A 12,442-nucleotide genomic window follows, 5' to 3' on the forward strand; every position below is an offset into this window, starting at 1 on the left:
CAGCCTATCGAGTATCGAGTATTTGGTATCGAGCGCAGGCTGATGCAATATCAGACCAATTAGGACGCTTCGCGCCCATCACGCCACTTCCCGCCGAAACGGGTGTGGCCCAACCCTATAAAAGGAGCTCGAAAAGGCTGACTCACCTGATTTTTCATCTCTTCAGCGAAGCTCACGCATCGCTGGATCACGGAGTTCGCCCTGCGACACACACTCGTAAAAGAGCTTGCGTCTTTTTTAAGATGCCTTCCTGCGGCTCGTCAGAGCCCCACTCAGCGAGGGAGACCGGTACGTCATCTGTGTCTCCTGCCTGGGTTAAGATCATGCAGCGCTCGCGCTCGCTGACGGCGGATGCCCTCACTGCGAGCTGTTGCCATGGTGACTCTGAGGACTCGCTTGGCCTTTTCTCTGAGCCTGCATTCTCCGCTGCGCTGAGGCGCCGCACTCTGCTAGCTTCGGGCAGTGAGGGCTGGGCGAGCTCTGAGGATCTCGCACCTTCTGCTTAGAAGCCCAGCAAACGAGCTGACATCGAGAAGGAGCTGAGGCAAGTGCTCACGCTGGCCGCGACGAGTCTCGGCCTCGAGTGGTCTGCACCAGCGCCCCCCCTCTCGTTCCCGGCTGGATGGTAGTTTCCTCTCGGATGAGCGTACTTCTCAAAGCCCGCCTCATTTCTTCCTGAGCTTCACGAAGAGGTGGCAAAGGCTTGGAACGCTCCATATTCAGCGCGAACTCGTTCGTCTGTCTCACTAGCATTCTCCACACTGGATGATGCTAAAAACAGGAACTACCAGTCACTTCCGCCGGTGGAACAGGCGATAGCGACGCATCTTTGTCCGCCCTCTGCTGGACGGCGGACGAAAGCGGTGTTGCCATCTTAAGCCTGCTGCATGACGTCACCTCTGCTCGCGCGAATCTTCTGCTGCTGAGCAGGCTGCGTCTGCACTGCACACGATGGCTGCTTCATTGAAGCGCCGGTGTACGAGTTCCGCTGTGGCCGAGCTCCGCTGTGGCCGAGCTCTCACCCAAGCGCGCCGCTGTTTCAGTTCCAGGAATTGTGACTGTCTCAGCGTTTTCTGCAACGCGCAAGCCTGCACAGTTGCCCGCTTGCCTGCACACAAAAGCCGTTATCACAACAGCTTCAGCAACGCAGCTCGAGACCCCCGTTCTCGCTCTACCGGCCGTCGCCCCGCGCCGTGGGGACCGCGGCAGAGGATTACGGTGAGGCCGGGAGCCCCGATGCCATCCTAGGAAAGCGCCGGTGTACGAGTAGCCGCGGCCGAACTCTCACCTAAGCGCGCCGCTGTTTCAGTTCCAGGGATTGTGACTGTTTCAGCATCTTTTGCAATGCGCAAGCCTGTGCGGTGACCCGCTTGTGCCTAAAAAAAAACAAAAACAAAAAAAAAACAGATATTTCCCCTAAAAAGGTGTAATTTCTGGTGTCCCGGCCACGGCCGATGGTGCTATAAATGTAGTGACGATGCCCACTGCTCAGTGCCCATCTCCACATATAAGCACAGCCCTTCACACAGGGCTCGCACCTATGAAAGCGACTCAAGTCGATCGCGCGCACTGCATAGTAAACGTGCCCACTCCTCAGTGCCCACAATCACTATGTCACACGCGTCATGTGGTTTCTGTAAAAACGAAACCCATGCACGTTCGTCCGGCCACGGCCGATGGTGCTATAAATGTAGTGACGATGCCCACTGCTCAGTGCCCATCTCCACATATAAGCACAGCCCTTGACAGGGCTCGCGCCCATAAAAGCGACTCAAGTCGATCGCGCGCACTGCATAGTAAACGTGCCCACTCCTCAGTGCCCACAATCACTATGTCACATGCGTCATGTGGTTTCTGTAAAAACGAAACCCGTGCACGTTCGTCCGGCCACGGCTGATGGTGCTATAAATGTAGTGACGATGCCCACTCCTCAGTGCCCAGCTCGCGCCTATAAGATCGACTCAGATCGGTCACGCGCTCCACATAGTAAACGTGCCCACTCCTCAGTGCCCACAAACACTATGTCACACACGGCGCGTGGTTTCTGTAAAAACAAAACCCGTGCACGTACGCTCTGCCCAGGCAGACAGCGAGTCGAAAGCAGTAAATGTGCACACTTGCAGCCCACAGTTACTCGCAGACATCACGAGTCCCACGGGACCCGCTCAGCCCTCCCTCAATCGGTTAAGCGCCGGGACGGGGTCGAGGAGGAGCGATCTGCCCGCTGTGATCAGCGCGCTCCCCGCCTCAAATGCCACAGGCGTAACGCCCATGTTACAGCACACCGAAACGCCGCCGTTGCTCAGTCAACAGAGCGCGCTTCGCATCCAGCCCTTAGCCATTCATGCAGATGCATGTTCAGCTCTTCCAGGGGTTTCGGATTGGGTGCTAGGCATTTTAAGGAGAGGCTACTCGCTACAGTTTTTTCGACGCCCTCCGCGCTTTTTAGCGCGCGTCGAAACCACGGTCAAAACAGAAGTAGCACGCATACTTCGGGCCGAAATATCAAAACTGTTGAGCAGAGGGGCTGTAGAGCCTGTGTCTCAAGCTCAAAGCGAGGGGGGGCTGTACAGCAGATACTTTCTAGTGCCCAAGAGAGACGGGGGTCTCAGGCCCATACTGGATCTAAGACAGCTGAACAAGGCATTGGTGAAACGCAGTTTCAGAATGCTTACGACCAGGAAGCTCCTCGCGCATATTCGCAGAGGAGACTGGTTCATGTCAATAGATCTGAAGGATGCGTATTTTCAAATACAGATGGCATCAAGTCACAGGCGATATTTGAGATTCGCCTTCGAGGGCCAGGCATACCAGTTTGCAGTCCTGCCGTTCGGCTTGTCCGTAGCTCCTCGTACGTTTACGAGGTGCATGGACGCAGCGCTCGCTCCTCTCAGACTCAGAGGCATGCGAGTGCTGAACTATTTGGATGACTGGCTGATCCTTCCTACAGGAGCTGTTGGATAAGGGCAGAGCCCCATCCACGCTCGAAGTTTATGTGGCGGCCATCGCAGCGTTTTCTGAACAGCGCTCGGTCAGTCAATAGGAAGGAACGATTTGGTCATCCGCTTCCTTAGAGGAGCTAGGGGGCTGAATCCTCCCAGACCTCCGTCAGTCCCTATATGGGACCTCGGGGCGGTTTTGGAGGCCATGAAGGGTCCCCCTTCTGAGCCTATCCAATCGATTAGCCTCCAGCGTCGTTCAAGACAGTATTCTTGTTGGCTCTCGCTTCAGTGAAGCGTGTGGGTGACCTGCACGCGCTCTCGGTGAGCCTGTCGTGCTTGGAGTTTGGGCCTAATGACTCAAGGGTCATACTCAAACCTAGGCACGGTTATGTGCCGAAGTCCCTCAACACGCCGTTTCGGGCTCAGGTTATTGCCCTGTCTGCCCTGTCGGTGTCAGGAGAGGATGGAGACTCGAGTCTACTGGGATCTCCTTGCAGGATATATGTATGGCGGCAGGATGGGCCTCGCCGTATGCATTTATCAGGTTCTATAACCTGGAGGTTCCCGCCTTGCAAGCAAGGCTGCTGTCGGTATAGCCGAATCAGGGCCCTGATGGGAATTCTGAGTTTGTGAGCATTATGCGCTGCCGACTGTTATATGGGCAGTATTGCGTAAGACCCGCATTGCCACATTGGTCAGGCCTTGCCTCGACTGTGTGATGTTTTATTGCCGCATCTACGGGTGCTGCTAGATATGGGACGGAGGGCTCCCCCCCTTTCCTGTCCTGGACTCTCTGTGAGTCCCTCGGGTGACTGTGCACTGTAAATCCTGGGCGTTGCTTCAGGTTTATTGGTGTGTGATCCCTGCGCGCACGGCGTTTTACATGGGGTTCCCGTAGCGTCTTAGCTAAGACGCAGTACGAGAGAACTCTCGTAAGAGAACGTACTCGGTTACTAACGTAACCTCGGTTCTCTCTAGAAGAGGGAACGAGTACTGCGTTCTCTGCCGTGCGTACGAATCACTCTGGTTCGCTTCGGCGATGAAATAAATCAGGTGAGTCAGCCTTTTCGAGCTCCTTTTATAGGGTTGGGCCACACCCGTTTCGGCGGGAAGTGGCGTGATGGGCGCGAAGCGTCCTAATTGGTCTGATATTGCATCAGCCTGCGCTCGATAGGCTGTGCACTTGCTGCAGAGCAGCCAATGAGCGAGCGAGCCGTCTCGCCTATGGCTGTGTACTGCTGCAAATGCGCTTTACAAAAATTCAAAATTAAGGATAATTTTTTGCTTCAGTATTTCGTGAAAAGAGACTTTTCCTGTAGCGTCTTAGCTAAGACGCAGTACTCGTTCCCTCTTCTAGAGAGAACCGAGGTTACGTTAGTAACCGAGTACGTTTTAACGACATAAGATCTCGTTATTACGAGAAAATATGTCGTTTTAACGACATAAGATCTCGTTATTACGAGAAAATATGTCGTTTTAAAGACATAAGATCTTGTTATTATGACATAGAGTGGAAAAAATAATTTGTATGTGGCAGCAATGCGTAACCGTAGAAAACAGATATTCTGTGATAAAGTAATCCATATGAAAAAATGCGATGTCAATTTTTCATGTCTCCCTTCATTATATCTAATGTGACCACGCCCCCGCGCTGAACGCTCTATTCAGATTCTGATGTTTCAAACTGAAGCGCGCGGCTTGAATATGCTCATAACAGAAGACAACGCAGCCAGACTGTTCTTCAAGTTCTTTTTATTTTACTGTTTGCTTCGTGATGAGAGGAATAAGACACAATTCACCCCTGAAAAGATGTGATATGGTTGAGGATTTGAGATTTGGATTTCCTTAAGAAAAAAAAGGATGAAGTGCTTTATTCAGCAGAGATCATAAACATGAGTAATTCTCTTTTTATTTATTTATATACTTGTACTAGTTTTCACATAATGTGTAAACATTTTACTAGATAGACTTTTTCCAAATACTTTTTCCAAACTATAATTCCTGATTAAATGTATAATCAAGTGAAATATTATGAAGTTTCAGTAACAATATACAATACTATACCATCACACGCTTGATGTAAATAATATAAATGTAACAAATAAATTTAACTGTAACAAATGTAACAAACAATGCTGTTCTTTCAATTTATTCCCCCTAAAAAACCTGAAAAAAATATTCTCAGCTCTTTTCAACATTAATAATAATAATAATGATGATGATGATGATGATAACGATAATAACAATAAATGTTTTTTTTTTTTTTTTGTAGAAAATAAGATTGTTAAAAGGATTTCTGAAGGATTGTGTGACTGGAGTAATGATGCAAAAAAGTTTGAAAGTCAGCTTTGATTGTTCCTAATAAACTGTTTAACTGCTCCCCCAAATGGATATTAAATTATGTTGTGGGATAATTAAATATATTCTAAATAAACTACAAACATAAAATTATATAGATTTATTTTGTCCTCACATTCTTTCTTGTAACTCCTCCCTCTCAGTGGCACAGATGACTGAAAGGCTCATTATGCAGCTCATTATGCAGACCTTTGTCTTCTTAGGTGTAAATCACAATGATATTCATGATAGTTGACGCCTACTCGCATATGACTTTTACCAACAAAAAGTGTCTTATAAAATTTAAATCAATATATTGTTTTCTGTAAGTGAGTAAACAAGATGATTTTCACATAATTTAGAAGAAAAAATTCTAGGCTACAATCTCCAGTTCTCAAAAATCCTGGGAACCAATGTTCTGTATGTGTTTTGTTGCCTCATTCAAGTGTTTTAACATTTTTAGTTTTTCACTAACCACGCATAATTTTTTTTTTCTCTCAAAAACAAAATCATGTACATGCTGCTCACATATTATTATAACCCAGTTTGTGCTGATTACAGTGAGACTAGACTTTAACCATTTAGATATGTATAAGAAACTGAAAAAAGCACAAATGTCAGGGCATGACAAAACTTCTCCAGGCCCCAAAAATACCCTTAAGACTCCAGAGGGTTAAATCCTCCTAGGACACCCCTGATACCCTTGTGGGACCTCTCTATTGTTCTGGCTGGATTTCAGAGGGGTCCCTTTGAGCCGCTTGACTCAGTCGAGCTGAAGTTCCTGTCTCTCAAGACAGCACTCCTAGTCACACTCACTTCCATCAGGAGGGTCGGGGCCCTCCAAGCATTTTCGGTGAGTGAAGCGTGCCTTGTGTTCGAGACGGCCTACGCTCACGTTGTCCTGAGACCCCGGCCTGGATACATGCCCAAGGTTCCCACCACTCCCTTCCGAGACCAGGTGGTGAACCTGAAAGCACTGCCCCAGGAGGAGGCAGTTCCAGCCTTGACATTGCTGTGTCCCGTAAGAGCACTTTGCATAACCCCCCTCAATTCCGGGGGGAGACAACGCGGGCACACATTGGCTCCCGCTTCTCCATCTTTATTTTAATTTATTACCTCATTCGTTTGTTTTTAAACAGTAGAGATTTTTATTATTTGGCATTCTTATGCTGTTTTATCGACACTGGAGTTCTACTGTGGAGTTTCTCACGGTTTTGGGCACAACATAGTGGTATTGCTGATCCTGCTGACTGGGAATGCTGCGACCTGTTTGATAACTATTTAGATGCTGCAGTGTGATAACAACGCGTCTGGATTCTATCTCAAGTGATTCATTTTGGATATCGCTGCTCCTATCATGTGGATTCCTTCGCTTTGCATTGTCATCATCAACAATATCATCATCGTCATCATTATTTTTACCCTGTCTGGGCTCCGTGGAGAGCGGGGTCCTTCAACAACAGTTGGATTTCATCATGATACTCTTTTGCTGAACTTCTCTCATTGGAACATTATTTACTTCCTGACGTCTGTGTTCAAAAGACCTTGAAATCATGTCGGCTTTTACGTCAGCAGAAATATTTACACAGAGGATCACGACGGAATGCTTATACAACTGAGACTGGCACTAAAGTTTTATGTTCTCTATCCAAGGCCTCTGAAACACAAAAGCATTCTCTACATGTTGTTTGCCATGCAAACTTGTTTTATTCACAACTGACTCATCAGAAAGTGCGAATTGAAACTGCTCGATTTGCACATCTAAATGTTCGTTCACTGAATAATAAGACTGCTGTACTTCATGATATCATATTGAACAATGCTTTGGACTTCTTTTGTATCTGTGAGACTTGGCACCAGCCAAATGATTTTATAAAATATGTGAATGTAGTAGGGCTGTCAAAATTGCTCAAAATTGACGTTCGAATATTCCCTCTAAAAATTTAGAGAGGCTAATTCGAACATCTGGTAGCGCATGTTGTCAATGACGCGCATTATGTCAATAACAGGCAAAAATAATACAAAGAGACATAACTACTTGTATAGATAGTCTATTTAAGTTTAAACATATATGACAACGTATTACCTACACAAAAACAAGGAAATCAACTAATGGCCAACACTGCAGACCTCACGCTCTCTCACCCTCACGTTCTCTGCGCATAATGGTTTAAATGAACACATTTTTGTGCAAGCAATTTAAGGTCGCGAATGTTGTCCCAAATATAGCAGGCTTCATTCAGTGATTGAAACAAATATTATTAATATTAATTGAAGTTTTACAACATATAGAACTGACATTGAATGCTCCGAGCGAGCTGTGCTGTGCTAAACATGGAACTTTTCCTTGACATGAAACGATAAATAATCAAATCTCGGGTGCATTGCTTGACAGAACTCCCCGAAGCGTGCCCCATCCGTGATACTGATCGGTCTCATGTCCTTACAAATGAACGAAATTATTTTATCCGTTATGGCCTCTTGTCGTGTTGCAGACAAAGTGCTTGCGGCGAGCGATGCAAAGTAACGTTAAGTGTCAAGACGTGACTGTTTAGCTGGAGTTCCACACATTATGCCATGCTCATTTGGGTGCACATTTTTGAGATGTGACCTCATGTTGCTAGTGGTCGAATGGTATGATAACTGCTAACTGTATCTTAAATAGCTTGCATTCAACTTTATCTCGCGGGTCAACAATTTTACCTCATTTTCTCTGCTGCGGTCGAGTTCGGCTCTGCACTTGCTGGCATCTTCCATGAAGACGCGTCAACTTTCAGCAGTGATGCTGTGCCAGAAAGTGCAACTCCTATGAGGCTGTGACCTGTCCCTGAACCCTCAGGCGCGTTAGCGCGCCCACTCGCAAAGCAGACAACCACGCTTCTACTACCGCGGGCCTTTTTTTCCACATTTTTTTTTTATTCGAATATTAATTTTCACCTTCGAAATTCGTTTTTTTAAAACTATTCGAATACATATTCGAATTTAGAATATTCGTTGACAGCTCTAGAATGTAGTGTGTGCATTTAGATCTGACGTCACTTCCTGTTTGTTGTTGGCGGCTGTACTGCGTTTGAGCTCCGTCACTATATTCTTTTCATTGACTATTTTTAACTTTAAAATCAATCTTATACATCATCGTTTCCGTTTATATAACGTGTGAATATATCCTCTATTGTATTCTACAACAAAAACAATCAGAGTGCCTCGCTATCACTAGTTTCATTTTGATATCCCGGGTCCGCTATTAGCTTTCAGCCAGTTAGCATCAGCAAGCGTGGTTGCTGGTAACTGCGCTTATATTGCTAATACTCTATTCACACACATTACCACTGATGTACTCACTGTTACTTGCTTTAATGGCGGATGAATGTTTCCACTCTGTGCAGCTCGAGCTCGAGGCCGTGGGGAAGCAGATTCGCGACCTGGAGGTGAGGCAGGCCCAGCTGAGAGAGCGGAGAGCCGCGCTGGAATCATCCCGGGCTGACGCTCACAAGTCCGGGGTAATGCCGCGTTCCAGGCAACCCGTAACCCGTGTTTTTCCAACCTTCTACCCATGAAACTGCACTGGAACAGCAGTCAAACCCGTGACTTCCCACCCGTGAACTCGTACTAAATAGATGTACTCCGAGTAACGAACTCTGACGTCACATAGAATGCGAAACAACAATGGCAGCTTCTACGTATAATATTGCCTATGGATGCAGTGTTTACGCAAGTGGTGCACATTAAAAAAACGATTTTAGGACAATATAACATTGCAATAAAATTAATAATCTAGCTACAATTGCTTGCGCTCAGAAGGTTTGGCGTGACTTGCCTGGAACGCTATAAAGTCGTAAGTCGTGGTTTGAAATCGTGACTTACGGGCTCAAAAACCTGCCTGGAATGCAGCATAAGTATACAGCGTGCTGCTAACAGTCCCACCACGTCTACTCCGTGTGTTTCTCTGCACAGGCACGGTGCACCCAGGACGCGATCTTCCCAGATGTCCTTCACTGTGACGCTGGGACACCACGGACCCTGGGTGCATCCACTGCGGAGATCGCGAGCCGGGTCCCGGGCGACGACTTCTCCCCCTCCTGCCTTCGAGATCTCCATCCGGAACCGCTTCGCTCCCCTCCGCGAGACAGGACGCGACGCTGTGATCATCGGAGACTCCATCGTCCGACACGTAAGTGCTACGTTAGCCGAAGGTAAAGTGCACACTCATTGTTTGCCTGGTGCTCGTGTTCTCGATGTTTCTGCGCAGATACCCGCGATCCTGAAAGCCGACGAAAGCCCCAGAGCGGTCGTGCTTCACGCCGGGGTTAACGACACCACGCTGCGGCAGACGGAGACGCTGAAGAGGGACTTCAGCAGCCTGATCGAGACGGTTCGCAGCACGACGCCCGCGGCGACGATCGTCGTGTCAGGACCACTGCCCATGTATCGACGAGGACACGAAAGGTTCAGTAGACTTTTTGCTTTAAATGAATGGTTGTTGTCATGGTGCAAAGAACAGAAACTGCTATTTGTTAATAACTGGAATCTTTTCTGGGAGCGTCCTAGGCTGTTTCGCGCTGATGGATTACACCCCAGCAGAATCGGAGCGGAGCTGCTCTCTGACAACATCTCCAGGACACTTCGCTCCATGTGACTAGTAAGACAATTCTCAGATAACTATTATGATGACTTTTGTTCCACCCACTTAAATGATAAAAGTACTTGCGCTGTAAAAACTATTAAGACTGTGTCTGTTCCCCGAATAGTGAGGTCAAAATATAATGTAGGATCTAGAAAAAATCTTATCGTAATTAAACCAGAAAAATGTAAAGTAAATGAACAAAAACAATTTTTAAACTTTGGGCTCATAAATATTAGATCACTCACACCCAAAGCAGTTATTGTAAATGAAATTATCACAGATAATAGTTTTGATGTACTCTGCTTGACTGAAACCTGGCTAAAACCAAATGATTATTTTGGTCTAAATGAGTGTACTCCACCAAACTACTGTTATAAGCATGAGCCTCGTCAGACTGGTCGTGGCGGAGGTGTTGCAACAATATATAGTGATATTCTCAATGTTACCCAGAAAACAGGATACAGGTTTAACTCTTTTGAAATACTTCTGCTAAATGTTACACTGTCAGACATGCAAAAGAAATCTAATGTATCTCTTGCTCTGGCTACTGTGTATAGACCACCAGGGCCGTATACAGAATTCCTAAAAGAATTTGCAGATTTCCTCTCAGACCTTCTAGTTACAGTTGATAAGGCACTAATCATGGGAGATTTTAATATTGACGTTGATAATGCAAATGATACATTAGGACTTGCGTTTACTGACCTAATAAACTCCTTTGGAGTCAAGCAAAATGTCACCGGGCCCACTCATCGTTTTAATCATACACTAGATTTAATTATATCGCATTGAATCGATCTTACTGCTATAGATATTGTACCTCAAAGTGATGATATTACAGACCATTTCCTTGTATCGCGCATGCTGCGTATAACTGATATTAACTATATGTCTCAGCGATACTGTCTGGGCAGAACTATTGTTCCAGCCACCAAAGAAAGATTCGCAAATAACCTGCCTGATCCATCTCAACTGCTATTTGTACCCAAAAATACACATGAATTAGACGAAATTACTGACAACATGGGCACTATTTTCTCTAATACATTAGAAGCTGTTGCCCCCATCAAATTGAAAAAGGTTAGAGAAAAACGTACTGTACCATGGTATAACAGTAATACTCACTCACAAGAAAGTAACTCGTAGTCTTGAACGCAAATGGAGAAAAACTAACTTGGAAAAACAGTATGTCCAGCTATAGACAGGCTCTAAAAACTGCTAGGGCAGAGCATATACACAAACTCATTGAAAATAACCAAAACAATCCAAGGTTTTTATTTAGCACAGTGGCTAAGTTAACAAATTACCAGACGCCACCTGATTCAAATATTCCACCAACGTTAAATAGTAATGACTTTATGAATTTCTTCACTGATAAAATAGATAACATTAGAAATACAATAGCGAAAGTAGATTCTACAGTGTCTAACACTTCAGTTTCATCCATCGCACCCAAAGATAATCTGCAGTGCTTTAAAAGTATAGGACAGGAAGAGCTAAATAACCGTATCACTGTATCTAAACCAACAACAACCAATGTTTATTAGATCCTGTACCCACTAAACTACTGAAAGAGCTGTTACCTGTAGCCGAAGAACTGCTTCTCAATATCATTAACTCGTCGTTATCTTTAGGTCACGTCCCAAAACCATTCAAGCTGGCTGATATCAAGCCTCTTATTTAGAAACCAAAACTAGATCCTAGTGTACTGGCAAATTATAGGCCTATTTCAAATCTTCCATTTATGTCTAAAATTTTAGAAAAAGTTGTGTCTGCTCAATTGAGCACCTTCCTGCATAAAAATGATCTGTATGAAGAATTTAAGTCAGGTTTTAGGCCCCACCATAGCACAGAAACTGCACTTGTTAAAATTACAAATGACCTGCTCCTTGCGTCAGATCAAGGCTGCATCTCATTTCTAGTTTTACTTGATCTTAGTGCTGCGTTCGACACCATAGATCATGACATACTCATAGATTGATTACAAAACTATACAGGTATTCAAGGGCAGGCTCTAAGATGGTTTAGATCCTACCTGTCCGATCGCTACCATTTTGTTTACTTAAATGGGGTGTCATCTCATTTATCATCAGTAAAATATGGAGTGCCACAAGGATCCGTCCTAGGTCCCCTTCTATTTTCAATATACATGTTGCCCCTTGGTAATATTATTAGAAAATATGGAATTAGCTTCCACTGTTATGCTGATGATCCTCAGCTATATATCTCAACGAGACCAAATTAAACTTCCCATTTATCTAAGCTAACAGAGTGTGTTAAAAATGTAAAAGATTGGATGACAATTAATTTTCTCCAATTAAATTCGGATAAGACAGAGATATTAATTATTGGACCAAAAAACACTACACAGAATCTTGTAGATTACAATCTGCAACTAGATGGATGTACTGTTACTTCCTCTACAGTCAGAAATCTGGGTGTTATATTAGACCGCAATTTGTCTTTTTAAAATCATATTTCCAATGTTACAAAAACTGCATTCTTCCATCTTAGAAACATTGCCAAGCTACGAAACATG

The 12,442-nt window shown here is 45.2% G+C and overlaps 1 protein-coding gene across 1 annotated transcript in view; it reads left to right on the plus strand.

The window, feature by feature from the left end:
- Positions 1-12,442, plus strand: part of LOC132102763 (uncharacterized) — a 256,101-nt gene that overhangs the window by 243,129 nt on the left and 530 nt on the right. The window lies entirely within an intron of this gene.

Source organism: Carassius carassius, chromosome 24 (genome assembly GCF_963082965.1).
Source record: "Carassius carassius chromosome 24, fCarCar2.1, whole genome shotgun sequence".
In the NCBI taxonomy this organism is placed as follows: domain Eukaryota; kingdom Metazoa; phylum Chordata; class Actinopteri; order Cypriniformes; family Cyprinidae; genus Carassius; species Carassius carassius.